This window comes from Anser brachyrhynchus (genome assembly GCF_964034855.1).
Source record: "Anser brachyrhynchus genome assembly, chromosome: 1".
NCBI lineage: Eukaryota > Metazoa > Chordata > Aves > Anseriformes > Anatidae > Anser > Anser brachyrhynchus.
This window is the reverse complement of record NC_137694.1, coordinates 60,381,548-60,400,318: the sequence shown is the minus strand read 5'-3', so window position 1 is coordinate 60,400,318 and position 18,771 is coordinate 60,381,548. Positions and strand designations below refer to the sequence as shown.

Below are 18,771 nucleotides of genomic sequence, written 5' to 3'. Positions count from 1 at the left end.
AGAGAACATAAAACAGGCATCCTACACGATAGTTGGGTTCAGGGAATGAAAATAATGCAGATAATAATGCAGATAATGCAGGGAATGAAAATAATGCCATAATAATAGTAGCAGCATATAGTGTAACCCAGTGTAACTGCTCAAACTGGAATTTTCCTTGGACTCTGTGGTCGTACAAAAGAACTAAGATTCCTGCAAGAAATATGGACCTTCACCTTGAAGAATGGCTTCATAGTGATGTGACTGAACAAGAGGACTTACAGCTGTTGTGATAAATTTAATGGGCTTCTACACATGGTCTTAAAAAAAAAAAGGGGGGGGGGAATATTTCTTAGATCTGATTGTCTTCCATTCAGTTTTGTCTGTATTTACATCAGTGCTGGCTTGGAGAGAATTGGTTTGGAGTAAATACAAAATCTGCTATGCCTTGAAATTAAAACAGAAAGCAATAGACTCAGTGCTGCAGTTAGTAAGAGCAATCTCTGTTGTTTTAGATGAAGCTGTAACTTGTTCATATTACATGTAGATCTGGAGTTTAGTGGTATCATATGCTGCTCACCTTCCTATTGTGACGTGTAGAAATCCATGTTCAGAAAAAAGTTCTTCTGTGACAGCAACATCAGTACTTAGAATGATGGCCAGGTATCAGTTGTAATGCTAAAATTATAGCCAGCTCAGATTGGTTGTTGAGAATAGTTGTTATCCATGAGCCAACAAATTTAGCTGAGTCTTAACTTCATTAGCAGTGTCTAAATGCATTAGCCATATGCTCCTCAGCATATGGGTAAATACATAACAATTTATTTTCATTAGGGTTTTCTTGCAAGTGCTGCTAACCAAAGCTCCACTAGAAATGTTTATAGCATGACACGTCTCTTCAGATAAGAAGCTGGCCTTCTGCATATCAAGTCATCCTGAAAGGGTAGCAAACAAATACTTCTCCTGCCCTTTTCTGAAGTAGGATGGTACAGCTGCTGTACGTCTGGTCTGCTGCAACTAGCTGTTCTCAGTTTTATGTTCAAATAAGTGTTAGTGTTAGAAGGCTCTGGAGAACTGCCTGTTCAAACACGTACCATTAAATCCCCAGTATTCCTTGTGTACTGTCTTCTGTCTGACTACAGTGCACTTTGGGTGGCACCACCTGCTTTGGCTTTACCTGAATGTAAGACTTACAACCCACTGGGTTCTTCACCTTTCCTTTCCTCTCCTCCCCAAGAAGGAATTGGGGATGAATTTGAACTTTCCCTAGGAGGAACGGTTTCTGAAATTAGGTCTTAGTCACAGCCCTCAGTCAAATGGATGCAGTGTTGGGAAGGACAGCATAAGTTTGCAGAATGGGCACTGGGACAGAGCCATGAGGAGTTAAGTAGCAGTATCTGTGGTACAGGTGCAAAGCAGCTGTTGCATGCTTGGGCTTTTGTTATATTGTCAGAAATAGGTGAAATGTTGTCTTCTGGAGTGCTCTTTTTTTTTTTTTTTTGACAAATATTTATGAAGTTTAATCCAGATATTAAAGTTGCCTAGGTAGACGCGGAGATATAAGAAACGGCCAATGTTGTCTGGGGGCTATAAAGTTCAAAAGGAATCTAACTCTCCACATACTCAGAGGCCTCAGCACTTGTCTAAGTGCAGACAATAAAGTGAAACCAGAATCAACCAGATTTGCTCTTGAGTCAGGTTTGTTTGAGGAAGAAAAAAGCAGTTTTTCAACAGGAAGTCTAAACAAACCTCTGTACTTTAAAACCAGGTATCTCAACTTGCTATTGGCTTTTCTTTCTGTTTTCACTTTGCCATGCAGTGGAATGACTGATATAGTCTTGGGTTGTCCTTGTACTTTTTAACTTTTCATTTTTTTCCTTTGCTATTATCATTCTATTTTGTAATTCTTAAATATTTCATGACTATTAGGTGACTTCTAATAATATACAGGGAAAAGTGAAAATTTCTTTGAAAAATTATATTGGGACACTTCTAAATATTCAGGCAGAGAAAAAAAAAAGAAAAAAGAAAAAAAAAAAAACAAGCTGCTCACCGGACATTCTTCTTGTAATGGTGAAATAGAATTGTGACTGAAAATTACAAGCAAGAGAAAAAGACATTGAATCCTAGGTATACGTTCTAAAATACTCCCAAATATATCCATAATAAATGTTGTGGGGTGGCGGAACAAAACATTAAAATAAATGCAAATTACTCTTTATTATTTTTTGTCACATTCTAGAGGTGTTGTCCAAGTGTCTGATGACCTTTTCCAGTTCTGGGAAAGTCAGACTTCCCAAAGTCTTCATTGTTTTGGCTTTTATTTGATTTTATGTCTATATATTGAAACATCAGGTGGGAAGCCCTGGATGGGGTAAAACACCTTGTGGCTTTACAGGGTAGTTAGTCTAGGAAATATGTACATAGAGGTATGAACAAGAAATTGGTGATTGATACATGAATTTTACAAGGGTTACAGCTTACAAAGTGATGAACAAATCTGCTTTGATAGGTTAATACTCAAGAACATATAATGTTTTGTGAAAAACATGAGGCAAGGCAGCTGGGGAAGGGTGGCATTTGAGTTATCTTTCTTTGTGCTGCACATCTGAGGACAGTCTTGGACAGGATCACCTTGCAGACAAAGTGTGGTGGAAAAGGCTCTTTATCACACACAAGAAGGGAATTGGAGACCTTTGAGGGGGGAAAAAGATGCAGTTGGTGACCTTATACTGGGGGTCTCTATTTTAATAAAGAGTCTCATATAGTTCATGACAGATAGAATTAGGAACCATGCAAGTATCTTGTAGTTATATTTGTGTTTATATTTTTCACTATCTCTTTTTTTTTTCCCCCCAATGCCCCAGGGAACCATCTCAGAGACCTCATAAATGTGAGATTTCATTTTCTAATGCTATTTCATTTCCTGGATGGAGGACCTGCCACAAGAAGACCAGACCTCAAATTATAATAGCCCTATAAATAACTCCCTAAGGCAAAAGGGAAAAAGAAAGCCTTTGAAAGACAACTGCAAATACAAACATGGAGGTGTTTGGGTTCTTGCAGAACCAGACTAAGAAGCTCCTAATTAGGACATCATTTATTTAGTGTAAGGTTAGTGGGCTTTTTGGGTTTCCGTGTTGTTTATCTCTGTGCTCTGTTTACTTAAACTTGCATCTCAAAAGTCCTCTGAGGTATTTTGCTCAAGTTTAATTTTCTACAGTGTTTTGGTGTCTTTTGGCCTGTCTTTAGAGCCTGCTAGAAAATGGAGTTCCCAGGTAAAATTGAAAATGATCAAACTGACTAAAACAATTACAAATCAAGTAAAAAAAATAGTCTGAAAATGTAACTTTCTTCTTTCTGGGTGAAATCATTTTATTTCGGAAGACCCAGACCCAGGCTGTCTGCCTGCTTTCCACTGGAAATCTGTGCAGAATTGGCACATTGACTAGAATAAAAACATTCCCGAGGAATCGGCATGTTCTGTCAAAACATTTGAACAGCTCCCGTCTCCCTGAACACAGCACTGTTACGGAGCCTGCAAAGGGAGCTCTGAGACTGCGACGCGGCTGTGCTGGCTCCTCTTCCAGCCTCCCGGCTCAGATCCACCTTTTTGCATAGTTATGGGCAAAGCGCTGTAGGTTAAATTGTGTTTAGTGGTGGTGGGAGCAGGGAAGGAGGTCTGTGAGAGCCTTTTGCATCCTGATGTGACCTGTGGAAGGGCTGAAGATGAGTGTGGTCTTTGTGCTTTCTCCGTTCTTGTGAAAGCAGCGTTTATGTGTGTGGAGAAGTGAGGAAGGTGAGGCTGTGGGACCCCAGTACCTGCCTAGAGCAGCTTGGGTCAACATAATGGCCAAGGCCAGCTGGGCTGGCAAAGCTGAGCTCTAGGGGAAGCTCTGCTGCACAGGGGCAGGATTCTCCTGTGGTGGATGCCTCTGTGGTGCCTCTCGCTGCTGCACAGGTCTCCACTATGCATGGGCTCAGCCAAACAGCAGTTTGATCTTTCTGTTGTGGAGTAATAGTGAGTTTTCTCATGGATACTTTTTGGGACTTGGATTGCTAAAATAAATAATAAATCTTTGACTAGAAGATAATATATAGCAATTATAGAATGTAGCCAAGCAAAGTGTGTCTAGTGTCTATCCTTGCAGCAGGACACCAACTGCTTTAATTTTGCTAAGAAGTATCTTACTCCTCCAGCACTGAGGTGAAGGGGGTCTCACTGGTGGGTTCTACTCAATACAAATGAGCATGAAAACCAGGCCTGCAGCCAATTTACCAGAGGTGCTGTCTATCTGTTGTTGAAACTAGTTGCTTGGGAATGTAATTTTATAATTCTTGTTACCAAAACTGATATCCCCTGACTGACCACAGCTAAATTAGTTTTTATTTTTGCTGAATTTCTGTGTAGTTGCATGATAATTCATTGTGGGGGACAGCATGTAGTCAGTGGTTTGAACCAAATGAAGTTTTTCTTTATATTGGAAACAATGATGTGTACTAAGCAATGCTTTACTGTGCCAGTGAACTAGCAGATGGTGCCTTTAAGGCTGCACATGTGACAATAGCTTGTCTGAATGAGTATCGTACCTACTTTTCTAAACCCTGTCTGGCAGAAAAATCCTTTGTAAGGTAGCATAACAGTAAACAAGGTGGAAAGGCAAGCAACCATACGCATGTGCTTGTCTTGTACATTGTGGCACATGTCCACGCAGCAGTTCAGACAGAGGGTTTTTGATAAAAGCGGCGTCATTCAGAAACATGATGGAAGAGAATGATCTATGCCATGCAGACCAGGGAGGGCAAAGGTGGCTTATAAACAATCCCTGCCTCTGTTTGGGTTAGTGGCAGCACAGCGATCTCGTAGGGGGTGGGAGGTGAATGTGAATTCCTAACTCTTTTACTTATCCCCTGGGCCAGAAGAGCCAGATGTGTTGCACAGGCAACAAATTTAATCTGTGAATGATCATTCCTGATGGATTCCCTCCATTCAGTCCAAAAGTTACATTACTGGGCCACAGCCCACTTCAAGTAGACAGACAAGACCACCCAATCTGATGCCTTTAGGGAAAGGAGAAGGTGGAATTACCGTAATGAATAACTTTATGCAAGCAGTTGTACACACTGTGGCCAAAGTTCATATACGGGTGCCTAATCCAGCTAAAGCAACACAGGAACCGAAAAGTGTAACTGCATGACTCTCAAAAGTTAATAGGTGTTGTTACCTTCATGTGCTGCTGTAACTCCTCTTATTTAATTACCCCATATTTAGTACTCTGCACTTGTAAATTCTGGCTCGAGCATAAACCATGCTGACAAAAATATATTCACCTCTGGAACTGAGGGGAAGGGAATTTACCATTCCCACAGTCGTATGGGAGGAGAAAAAAACCCGTGAAAATCCTTCTGTGGACAACTATGGGAAATATATGTTAAAAGGCTTTGAGACCTCGCACAATGATGAGCTCAGCTATTTGTATGAGAGGTAACTGGCTGAAACAACCTTGTCAGAACTGAAGCCTCTTAACATACTGTATTACTGCCTTCCAAAGGTCTGACAGACTCAGGTTCTTGCAGTCTCACCATTGTCCAAATGCAGGAGTAGTTGCTTGATTTGCAAAAAGCTCATCTGCAGAGGCAGACCTGAAAGAGAGATTCTGGCAGTTCTGCGGGTGAAGAAAATGAGGGCTCTGGCTACACCAGTTTTGCTTTACCACCCCTTGAGACCAACAGCCAAGTGTCTGCTGTCTACGTTGGCCATGGGAGCAGCTAGTGGTCGCCTCCTCCCAGACTGTGCAGAGAGAAGCTGTGGCAAGGCTGTAAGCTGCGTTTGCATCCAGCGGGCTCTTGCTCGGCACCTCAACGACGGCTGCCTTCTCAGAGCCTCTTGTTGCTGCAGGAACAGTTTATATTACACAGAGGAGGATAATGGCTCAAAACATCCCCACTGGAATAAATAAGCATCTTAAGTTGAGAGTTCAAACACAACTCGCTTTTCCACTCCTTCCTTAGTCAATCTGGTTATTTTTGTTTGGCTTCGGAAAAAATACAAATAAGTGTTAAATTCATGTTTAAAAGATTGCCTCTCTTCAGAGAAATTTGTTATCCTTTTTCTCATTTTCAACAAGGAAAACTTGCCTTTGCAGCAGAGATTTTGACATTAAGTGTCTTGATAGAATAATAGGCGTGAGATGGATTGCAATCTATTGCCTCAAGACTTTGCCAATCATAAACTAAAATCAGTTAATGCATTGAGTTAAATCTTGCTATGTTGTGAAATGTGCTAGTAGTATTAAAAAAATCAATCCAGAAAATATATTGATTATATTATCTCCATAGCAACAAACAATAATGGGATAACGTTAGCTTAATAATTGTGCTTTGTGAAAACCTTTCAGAATAATTACTGCATTGTGGTCTTTTCACGATGTGGAATGTAATAATGTTTCTTCCTTGACTGCAGTCACCATCAGCACTGCGTCAAGAGATGCTGTTTTTGTGTGCATGCATATGTATCCATGGGTAATTTTGCTCCGGGTGAAACAATTTAGCTGACTATTTTGGGACCCATTTTTAAATGGTCAAGACCACTAATTGGCAATTGTTTTCCGTGTGGTTTGTTTTCCCCCCACCTCCTCCGACAACTGGCTACTGTAAAAAGAGGCCGTTAACATTCTTTCTCCTGCCTCTCTCTTTACACCCAGAAAAGGTTTTGGTACCTAACTAAGCTAAATGTCCAGATACTATGTTAAAGATCTGGGTGAGAGAGGAAAACCCTGCTCTAAAGCCAGCGTTTCAAAGCTGTTTCTTTAATTGAATTTAACCTGTCATCCTCTAGAAATAACCTGTTCCGCAGGAGCAGAGATAGCTGTCTGTGTTCTGGAGGATATGATTCTCTTTGGCATCCTGCATTGTCATATAATTAACCTGGGGCTGTTCTTAATGAGCATATAGGAATTCTAATATATGTGTATGAGCACAACAGTTTTAGCCTGAAATTTAGTGGGATAGATACTTACACTCTTCATCGGGGCCTTGATTTTTATTTTTACTTCCAGATTGACCCCATAATTTTGCTCCTAAACTAAAAAGAGGTATTGACCCAAGACTTTTGAAGAGGCCAAGTTTTTAGAGTGGTCAAAACAAACAACAAAAAAAACCCAGCTTAATCCCTGGAGTATAAGCAGCTCTAGATGGTCCTGTCCCTATGAAAGCCCTCGGGGGCCTTACAGTGATTCAGGAGTCCATTCACTTTCCGGTCATGCTGGCATTTCCTGATGTTTTGTCCAAGGGCTGGGTTTAGAGCTTGGCTAGTAAAGAGCAAGCTGCTGCCACTTCTCTTATCAGCAGGAGCTTCCTTATAGCTTTGGTAGGGTGTCCTGCCTCCCTCAGTGGTGTGGCAGGATGCCCCTTTACTTCCCAGGGCACAAGCAGATGCCTTATTCTCTGATATTGACTCCTCCAGCCCTTTTTCTGGAGGACAAACCAGAGACAAACAGTGATGTTAGGTTAAGTTTTTAGCATAATTTCTTAATGCTACAGTGTATTATTTCAGCTCTTAATTCCAAACAGAATTTGTCTTTCTAATATCAATTAATTTGGATTCTTACCATTTACCAGACTGTACTCCCTTTTTCTTTGAGGACCTGCAGGAGAAAGCCCTTACCTTGGAACTGCTAATGAGCATTATAGGACCACCTTGGAGCCAGGAATGTCCAAACCCTCAACACTGTCAGGGATGGCAATTTGGTACTGTATCCGTAAGAAATGCAGTACAGTGCAAGAGCAGACGGTTCTCAGTTTGAGATGATGTCTTCATCAGGAGCTTGCTTATGCTGTTGTTCCCTGCACGTTGTTTTCCTCTACAGTCCCTCCAGGTTGTTGCTTTACAGGGAGGGTGTAATGGAAGAGTTGACTCCTGTCCCAGGCAGTGCTTACTTTCTGCCAGTGTCCCGGTCCTCTAGGAACAGAGCTAACTCACAGGGAGAGGGAAGAGCAGTGGTTGCTCTCAACTTCATGCCTTGTGCCAAAGTATCCAATTCTTTAGCCACTGTGCTGAATGGGGGTGCCAAGTGTCTCTCTTCTCTTCTGGGTGTAGATGAAAGCAGCTGTGACAGGGCAACTAAATGCATCAGTTCTCTGGAAAATACCTGCTATTTGCAGGTGTGTAGCATCATTCATTCATTCATTCAAAAAAAAAAATATGGTCTGGACAGATTGACGAAGCTACAGTCGAAGCTATGACTGAGCCTTTGCTGTGGTGCCGTGTGCTCACTCTGGGTTCTAGCCTTGCTGATCATGAGATCTGTCCCAGATTCTTGCTCCACTGAAGCCCCGTGTTTAGTTTCCTTGTGCTATCCCAGCTCTTGCTGTTCTCCCTGATTCTCTCTCCAGCCTGTGCTGGGCTTGGCACTGTGTGTTTCAGTCTGCCTTGTTCCAGGGAGGCCCAACGTGTCTTTCCAGTGCATCTGTTCTCCGTGCTTGGATCCCACCAGCTACCACCTGGGTGGCTTGGGTCTCGAACAGTGGTTGGCTTCAGAACAGAACGTGAAAAGTAACTTACCTCAGGAAAACAAGGAGATTTTATTGAAATAATTATTTTAGGCTAGGCAAAGAGTCAACTGTGTGGTTTGGTGTGGCTTTTGGGGCTGCAGCTTGTCTTATTCCAGAAGGAATAAAACTATTCCGTTCTGCATAGGATCTCACAACACGTTTCTGTCTGTAGTGGTTTAGGCTAAGGCTGTCCTACCTGGTCGGCTGTGTGTCTGGGAGCAGGATGAAGCACATAAAGTGTTTGTTCACATGGCTAGGGTGAAAGATGCTCATAGCTCAGCAGCCACATGCCCCCTTGTGCCCTGCTGAACGTATGGGCTCACCTTGGGGTTTGTGTGTGTCAAGCTGATTTGTCTGCCCTTAGCCTCGTGGCTTTTCCAGAGGTGCCATATGATAGATAGGAGCAAAAATGGGTCTGTCCATGCTACAGATAGCAGCATGCTCGGTTCTGCATCAGAGGGCACTACAATCTATAGGGACATTTTTCTGCTTTCATGCTTGAGAGCCTGCATCCATACAAGGTGGGAATTCAGCAGGAGGAAGCTGGGCTTGTCCAGCTATGTTAAAATACGGAAGTAGTCTCGCTATTCTCCAGTAATGCATTAAGTGGCATGATTAATGTGTCACATGTAATGCTCTTTCCAGCTCTCTTCCCTTTATGGAATACTCTGCATGCAGTGCTTTGATTTGGGCACTGGTTTGTGTGCTAGAGTTGGCTCAACATATGATCAAAATATGGGAGCGGAACATGGATGGAGTTTGTGATAATCTTTAGTTCTTTCAGATTTTTTTTTATAGTTTCAGACTTGATGGTTACAGATAATTAAGTGATATTGATTTTTATAATCAATTCATAAACCACAGTAGAGACCCCTGGCCCTATGCAAGGGAAATGTCTCTGAGGAGGCTGAGATATTATCACCCATTGAATGAGTAATGTTGCTTCCTAAAGCTGAGGGTTTTCTTGAAATCCACCTGTCTAAATAATACCTGCTTGGGTGCTAGTGAGTTAAGGCAATACGAGATAGCCCAGAGTTTGAATCAGAAAAGAGCTTAAGCACTGTGACTCCAATTCTGTAAATGAAGAAATACGATTTGCGTATGGACGTGTAACTTTTCTAGTACTTTTTTTGTCTGTTTGCACTGTGTGGTGCCAAAGAGAAACTGTTACACAATGGGATCGGTTAATGCCTTTTATCCTGAAAAATGACATTTTCATAACCTAAAGGAATCTGTTATTGCTGGAGCTGAGAAGAGGAACACTCTTCAGTAGCAGAGAAAATACCTGAAGGGAAAGAGTCCCTGCCTCCCTTTCTTGGGAAAGAAGTCAGCTTTCATTTCTCTAGATGCCAACTTGATGCCCCCTAAAACAGTACTGCATTGTCAGAGTACTCCCAAAATGTTTGTTTTCCTTAGATTTAACTAGCATGTCTGCCTGTCTGTCCTACAAGAAGTTTTTCTCATTTGTTTAGATCATGCAATTGCTGTTTTGCTCCTCTTAAGGGAGGCCAGCAAAGAAAAGTAATAAAACTCATTCACCATTAGTGATGTGCTGAATGCTTACGCTAATCCATCTGAGAGCCATTGAGCACACAGTGAAAATACACATTGCAATGGTCTTCTATTGCACAATGAATTCCCTCCTATAGAGAGCACTGTAATTCTCTGTTTTCCTGTTGTAATTTGAGGATGTAGTAATATTAAGAAAGGCAACAAAGACAGTTAGTGATCCAGTGGAATTACATACAAGAAGAGAGAAAATCTTATTGTGTAGGAGAGAATTGTCTTCTTTCCAAACTGAGTGCAACTTAGAAGAGATTTAGTTGAAATTACATAGTCTAGTAAAAACAAGATCCATCATTCCTTTCTCTCTCTCTCTCTTTTTTTTTTTTTTTTTCCAATTTCTTGACTTCTTATAAATGTATATTTATCACAGGATCAGAAATTGCAGTTTGTCTGTAAGACCTCATGGAGCCTTTCATGAACAAACATTGCACAAATTGTATTTCTCTTTTTACGTGTCTTCATAATAACATGTTTTCTGTTTTTGATAAAGGTTCCCAGAAGCTTGCATAGGTGTCTTCTGTGACATTTGCTATTAAGTAAAATAAGGGCCAAGCAGGTTTATATGTTATCTAGACAATAGTCTTAATAAAAATAGTAAAGTTGCAATTATAGCTCTACAGCAGATATAAAAAAGGTCTAAGCTAATGGCAGGCAACTTCCAAATAGATAAAAGGAAATATGACTTTTGCCAGTGTAATCAGTCTGGAGAATTCATCACTGCAAGAATCAGGGAGTCAAGTACAGCAGCTGGAATAATTTGGGGGGTCTGAGTAATTTTATGACTAATTACATTTATAGCTATGCATATTATGATAAGAGTAATTGAATCTTAAGCTAACAGTTGGATGAGGAAGAAACCTTCTATTTAAAACATTTTAGAGTTAACTGTGTATTTGTTGGTGGTGTTGTTTTTTTTTTCCTCTTGCCTTTCTCTGAAGCCTCAGGCATGTGATATGTCTGAATGTTCAGAAATAGATCAAATTTGTTGATATTCCTATCTCATATACTGTCTGTGTTTCAGTGGCAGAGAAGGAATGGTTTTGTAAGATATCAAGAAGGACTGAGAAACTTGCAACTCATCTCTGGCTCTTCCATTGACTTCTTGTGTGGCATTTGGCAAATTGTTTAATCTCGTGTACGTCCAATTCCCCACCTGTGACAGATGGGCACTTACCATCCCAGAGATGTTGTGGAAATGAAGTTTGTAAAGTGAAATGAGATTGAAAGTAGAAAGACAAAAGGAAAGTGAAAATCTTACTGCAGCAGGCCAAATTAATGTTTGAGGCCATATCTACGTGGGAATGCTTTGGAAAGTTAAGGTGAATCAACTAGAAATGTGATCGCACTGTGCATATATGAAATTTTCACTAGAGAGAAGTCTCTTTTATTCTGGAAGTGGCTGTATGACACCTTAAGGAGTGTAGGACCAGAATAGATGGGCTAGGTCATTGATCCTTCTCTCTTTTTTTCTAAGTATTCCCATCCAGCCATGTCCTCTGCATCAAAACCCTCCTCGAGGTTCCTGCCTCCAGTATTCTGGCTGGGAGGCTGTTCTAAAATCTTACTGCTTTGATAGTCTGTAACTTTCACCTAATTGCTAGCAACATTTATCTATGGCCAGTTTATATTCATTTGATCTTTTAGTAATGTAGGCCTTTATATTAAATAGATATTTTCCTTCCCTGATGATTACTTCCAGTACATTTATAGACAGCAAGCATATCTCCTCCCTTTGGTCTGCTAAAATGAACCTTTGGTTTGCTAAAATGAACTCTCCTAATTACTACTTGTAAGACAGGCCTTCTGTTCCCTGAGGATCCTTGTAACCCTTCTCTCGACTTGTTCTGTTTTTAATTCATTCCTTTTGAATGTGGCTCATCAGATTTGCATGCAGCATTCCAGAGAAAGCATACCCCAGATTTACTGTGATTATAGTTTTCACTGTACTTGTTGTTCATTGTTATCCTGTGGTTGATGTGTCTATCCAAGGGTTTCCTTCTCCATCGTTTTCAAACAATCTCTTATTGCAGAAAGTCAGAGTTAACGTAGTCCCTCTAAGGGCATGAAGTCTTGCTTTGAAGTAAAGACTCAGTCATTGCTGCTGTTCAGGTTCTTCAGCTCATCCAGTTCTTCTGATATGACAGTCTCAATCTTTCTACTTGCTGAAGATGTTTTTAACACAGAATCATGAGCACACTTGGCTAAAGTCTCTCTGCTTTCTTTGCCAAATTCAAGTCCTCAAAACATTGAGCAAAGTTTGTCCCAAGACTGACTCTTGAGACACATGTGGATTTCTTACTTTCATGCCTGTACTTTTTTTTCCTCATCCCAGTCCATACTAATTTCTCTGTATGCCACTAGATCGAATGTATTACCGACATCTGTGTACATCTTCCGAAGTACTCTTACCTAGAAAATGTGTTATCTTCCCAAAGAAGGATACACAGGGTATATCCCATTTCTCATTCCTCTCTCTGACGCTCTTCCCATTAGGTATTTCTTGCAAAGCAGGAATGCCAGGTTGTTACCAGTGGGCCAGAAGTGGTGCACAAGGGAATGTTACCCAACTGCAGCTGCTCTGCTCAGCCATGCCTCTTAGGCAGTGCTGGGGCTTACCACTTAGATGTTAAAGCATGTAGCGGTGCGTGTGAGAAAATTTGAGGACTGCATGTGTTCCATGCACTGAGAAATCTTGCATGCTATTGAGGTCAAGCTTGCAATTGTGTATTTACTTGCTTGGCTTCCCCTCTCTCCCGCTGTCTCTTCGGTTACCAGCCTATTCGAGTGAGCCATTAACCTGGTTAATGGGGAGAGACAGCAAATACCAGAAAGGATGATGTGCTTTTCTTAATTCCCTCTTGGGAACCTGACTGTTTTAAACTGTAAATGTCTCAAGCAAGGGCTGAAAAGGGTCCAAAACATGTCTATCCTTTGTAATGCAGGCACACCCAGGCAGAAGAGAACAGGAAGAGGCTGTTTTCTCCTTGGGACTTTACTGGGGAGAGATCTTTGGGGGTGAAAGGGTAGTGCCTTGCCAAAACTGCCCCAATGGCTTCAAGCTGGCCATGTGTGCAGGCTGTGGGGTGGGGAATTGGCATGACTGAAGTGTATTGTGCCATCTGATCCTTTGAGATGACTCAGTCATCAAAAAGATGAGTTGAGGCCCCTGGCCTCTCTGGCCAAGGAGCTTGAACAGGTTTTCCAGACTCTGATATGAGAGCTGTTCATTGAAGATGGCAAGAGCTAGTACAGCATACAAACAGGAACCTGTCAACTTAGATTTTTTTTTCCTTAAGACCTGAAAAGGTAAAAGAAAATATACAATTAAAAAAATTACCTGAACTAAATACCAAACAAATTATATAATGAGAACACATTGTCCAAATTTTCATATGCAGATTCAATTAGTGTTCAGTTAATTAGCCTTTACAGATGAGGATTAACTTAATTACATAACACTAACCTCTCTTAATAACTATTAAGGGTAGGAAGGCTGCTTTTAATAAATTTGGAAGGGGCTATATGTGTTTTTTAAAATCTGAAATGGCATACACATAAATTAAACCAAATTACACACAGAGGACAGCTATTAAGGGCAATGATCAAAGGAAACAAACTACGTACATGGCTTGAAATCAGGCTGGTTAGAAGTTCATGCTGTTCTCCTCCTTATCTGCTGGCATCCTAGTGTTTTCACTGGGATTATTATTGGAGATGATGTACAATCTAGGGATCATTCCTTCAAAGTGGGCTGCAGTCAGATACCAGTTTGCTCTAATTAAATGTTAGCTTGTATTTTGAAAAATATATATCTATATATTGATTAGGGTACTAGGCTGTTAGCACTTACAAGTGGTCTGAGGAAAAAAGACACACAAAGGCCATTGAATAGTAAAAATCCCATCTATAAATGTTGTCATTCATTGTCATTATGTACTATAAGTAATTGTATAGATTTTTTTTCTCTCGACAGGAGGTGTGGGTGCTCAAACTATTCAGCTAATATCATAGTGGAACAGAACATCACTCCTGACTACAGGGAGGTGAGGGTGGGGGTTGGAGCATATATGGGACTAGTAATTGGGATGTGACGTCTTTGGCTTCTAAGTCACAGGTTTGAATCCAGGCTTTTTTGGCAAGTGGCCTTGGGGGAACCTAGGTGAAATGAGTTGGTGCTGCCAGTCTGGATCCCTGTGAGTGGGTACTGACATCAGGTAACACTACCACTGGCATCCTCAAGCGAAGAGGTGCTCACGTGTGCAAATACCGCCTTACTCCCAGCCCCAGTGCTCTTTTCAAGTCAGGGTTGAGATGCACATTGCTGCTTAGTAGCCCTCACTGCATTCTGGAAGTGACTTTTCTAGAGTCCATGTTTTGAGCTTATATTGGGAGCATTTTCTGGATACCAGCAATGTAGTCCCCTTGAAACAATTTTATCTAGTGACCCTTGCAGACTCTAGCTAAGTTCATGTAAATTATTTTCCAGCTGCAGCAAGCTGAAATTTTACAAAGCATCCTTCATGAACTTTGGGTCACCTTAAGCTTAAGTTTAAGCTTAAAGTCACGTAAGTCCTTATTTTCAGCTCATGAGATTTGTAGATATTGAGAAACTAATGAAAACAAGTCTGATAAGCCCCGTGCTGGCACTGTTTAATATCTTTATCAATGATGTAGACTGTGGGATCAAGTGCACCCTCAGCAAGTTTGCAGACAACACCAAGCTGAGTGGTGCAGTTGATAGAAGGAAGGGGTGCCATGCAGAGGGACCTGGACAAGCTTGAGAATTGTGCCCCTGTGAATGTAATGAGGTTCAACAAGTCACAGTGCAAGGTGCTGCACCTGGGTTGGGACAATCCCAGATGTGAGTACAGACTGGGAGAAGAACCCAATCAGAGCAGCCCTGCACAGAAGGATTTGGGGGTTCTGCTGGATGAAAAGCTCGACATGAGCCAGCAGTGCGTGCTTGCAGCCCAGGCCGGCTGCATCAACAGGCCAGCAGGTGGAGGGAGGGGATTGTCCCCCTCTACTCTGCCCTTGTGAGGCCCCACTTGGAAAGGAGGAAATTCTTCACTTGGGGTGGTGAGGCACTGGAATGGGCTGCCAAGAGAGATTGTGGATGCCCCATCCCTGGAGGTGTTCGAGGTTGGATAGGGCCCTGGGCAACCTGATCTGGTGAGTTGCATCTCTGTTCATGGCAGGGTTGAAATTAGATGATCTTTAGGGTCCCTTCCAACCCGATCAGTTCTATGATGATTATGTGTTAGATACCCCAAAAATTAAAATGCATAATGCTACTAGATGTTTCTGAAAACTTTGGCTAAGTGCCTACACCCATTTTCAGCAAGGAGGGAAGATGACATTGCTGCAGATTTTTGAGACTGTGAGGCACTAGCAAGGTGAATATGCAATAAGGAGGGTATTGCTGAAGGATCCATCTTGGAGTGGCAGAATCTATTGAAAAAAGAGATGGGGGTACTTGAGCCCCCCCAGTCCCTTTTTGAAGCCCTTTGATTTGCATGCTGCACAAGCTGAAGTTTCAATACCTAGTGTCTCAAGATAGATGGTTGGCAATGGCCAGATTTTGCTCTCTCTGATGCAGACTCAAATCCTTTTTCCTTCCATAGGGGTCGCACCTGCATCCCTCAGAGCAGGATTTGGCCTTGTGAGTGGTTCTGCCCACAGATGCAGCCGGTGATGCATGCTCAAAGGAAGGGGAGAATGCAAATTCCCTATAGGGAGGCAACTGCCAGCCATGTAAACAAAGAAGCCTTCTGGGTGTGCAGCAGTCAGCCCACTTGAGCTGCTGTTTCCATGGTGTACCAGATGCTATAAAATATGCTTTCTTCAGGGGAAAAAAGCTTTTCGTACTCCTGCATTATCTTGTTTGATAATGCACTATCATCAGGCTGGTACCTCGCTGTAGGAGCCACACACAGCAAGTCGTTCCCCCCTGCCCTGCCCTAACCCTTCTCTGAGTTGTTGTTGATGATGACAATTCATATTCTGCAGCTTCTGAAGAGAAGGTCAAGTGATTTTTCTGCCTTGGAACAGCATTACTTACTGTGTTTTTACACTTCATTGTTACCAATCTGTGTTTAATGTGCTATAGTTCCTCCTGATGTGCATGGTGTCATCTCATAATATAGTGCATTGTTTTGCTTTTCAGTTTCTTTCTGTTTTCCTTTAAAAAATAAAAAATAGAATACATCTGTTTCCATTTTTCCCTGTTCTCCATTCCCTAACTCCCACATTGCATCATTGTAGCTCCTGACTTATGGCCATTTAAACTGCCGGGTACATGTCCAGCAGGCACAATTTCTGAGTTTGCTTCCTCATCATTGTGCTCACCCACTGGGTGGTCTTTGGGAGTTGAGGAGAGGTCTCTTACCTCCATTTTCATGTAGAACAGTTGCTAGTGTTGGTCAGATATTTAGTTATCCTGTAAGTATTAAGTACAATTGCAATTGTAAACCCTTGGAGGAGATTAACATTGGCTAGTATTCAAAAAAATTAAATTAATAATAAAAAAAAGTTGCCAGTAGCAGTTATGAGGCTCACTGTACTTCAAACATGACTCACAGGAGGAGGTTTTCAAGGTACCTGTCTACTGGAAGCCGTGTTCAGGGAAGATGCTGCAAATCTGTCAGGGCTTTGTGGATGTGGCATATCCCCTGACTGCATACTTGAGATGGTCATTGGTTGACTGGCCTTCTCCATGGCTATCTAGGAGAAATGTGAGTGCCTTCGTATGCCCCCATCTCTATGCAGTTGAAAGGTTATGCCTGTGGCAGCCAGCTGAAAATCTTGCAGGGACTTCAGATAAGGCTGTTGATTTTGATTTATATTTGCATATTATAACTGAATAAAAAAGAAACACTAAAGGAAACTCTAAAAAAATCTGAAGTTTTTATCAACTGTAATGAGGCTTTTTTCATCAGCACTTTCTTCTTCCCCCTCCACCTTTCTCCTCCACCCTCTCTTTCCCTCTCAACAGCAGCTCCAGACCACATCCCTGGCCTTGTCCCGCTCTGTTGCAGACAGGGATGCGCACGGCCATGCTCTGGCCACCGCCACCTCTCAGGGCCCCTCACACGCAACGTGCTGGTGTTTTACCTGGTGAGATGTGCAGCTGGGTGCTCACCACACCATACGTGCCCTCAGAGCAGGGCCGAGACAGCAGCGGCACCAGGGCAGCTGGTGGGGACAGGCACGGCAGCACAGGACATCGGAGTGACCAGGGCTGTGGGGAACAGGAGCTTCTGCTGCTCCCGAGGGTGCTTTCTTGTGGTCTCTCCTGGTTACTTTTCAACTCCCTTCCTCCCCCCATCCTGCAGGTTTGTACTTCTCACTTTGTGGAGGGAGGAAAACAGGGAAATAAGTTAATTTTAACTCAGTGCAATCATTTAGGAGACCTGGGGGTGGAAGAGCAGTTATTGGTTAACAGGCCTGGTCTGAAACGTGTTCTGCCTGACGCCACGGTAGCGAGCCAGAAGTGCTTCCAAGAAGTCAGATTTCTGGAAGGTTTCTTCACTGAATTGTTTAAAGCACAGGCTTCTTGTAAATAAATGGTGGTAGCCTGCCGGCTTGCCAGAGCGCAGCTGGTAGAGGCAGCGAGGGCAATACGTGCACGTGTCCTCATGCTCCAGGGTGAAGCTTAGCCAGGGGGCTTAGGCTGCAGCTTGGGGTCTCCCTCCCTTGTGAAGGCCCAGGTCAGGAAGAAAGTGGGCTGAGCACAGGCCTGGTTCTGCCATGCCGCCACCGTGCTTTACCTCACGTGCTGCCCTGGTGTGTCCGTGTAGGCTGGGGATGCTCTCCTGAGCAACGTGGCCAGCGTGGGCCCATGAGCCGGGCCCGCCTTATCTGGTGTTGTGTGGCTGCTGGCAGAATGGTGCTGGGGAGAATCTGCCCCGGCATCACCCCGGCTTCCCTGCTGTGGGCAACGTCACTGTGGCAAAGCACAGGTTGGCATGGACGTGTGCTTGTCTCTGCCCCTCTTTCAGTGTCTGCTGAAAAAAGCCTCTTTGAGTCAGCCGTGTGGAGCTGCCGTACTGCAAAGGCTTTGTCCCACTTAGTTGTTGTGTCACAACAGAGGAGGCTTTTCTGCTTACCTTAGTACCAAGGTATTTTTCAGGTAGGAACATGAAATTTTTCCAACAATCCTCTAAATTACCGCTTCCTTCATTTTATTCTTTGTGTTGGTATGTTTTCTAACATGCCGTACAGTGTCTTATCTTTTTGCTTAAGAAAAACCTAAAGATCTTACCTTAACCTGAAGACATTTTGTCCCATAAAATAAACATATACAATTCCAGGATTAAAAAGTAAAATAAACAAAAATCAACAATCAAACAAACAAAATCCCCCACCTATATTAAGTATAAAAAACAATCCAATGGCTCTATGAGAGGAGAAATGGAGGTGGTGGCACATAGTTTGCTTATTTGGGTGCTAAGTTAACACCCGAGGGTGATAAGTGAGGCAACTACCTTTGATTACCAGATTTTTTGCTTGTTTGTTTAGTGTGGTAAAATGTTCTCAGTGCATTAACAGGTTACACGGTCTTGTTTATTTATGTCTGTGGTTTATGTATTTATAACAGTTCGTATTGTTCTAGCTAATATTCTTCAGCATGTCTTAAAAATAAGAAAGCTTGAATATGAGACTTAAGTATTC

The 18,771-nt window shown here is 42.3% G+C and overlaps 1 protein-coding gene across 8 annotated transcripts in view; it reads left to right on the top strand.

Annotated features, from left to right (window-relative positions):
• TBXAS1 (thromboxane A synthase 1) overlaps positions 1–18,771 on the top strand; it is a 266,052-nt gene that overhangs the window by 92,926 nt on the left and 154,355 nt on the right. The window lies entirely within an intron of this gene.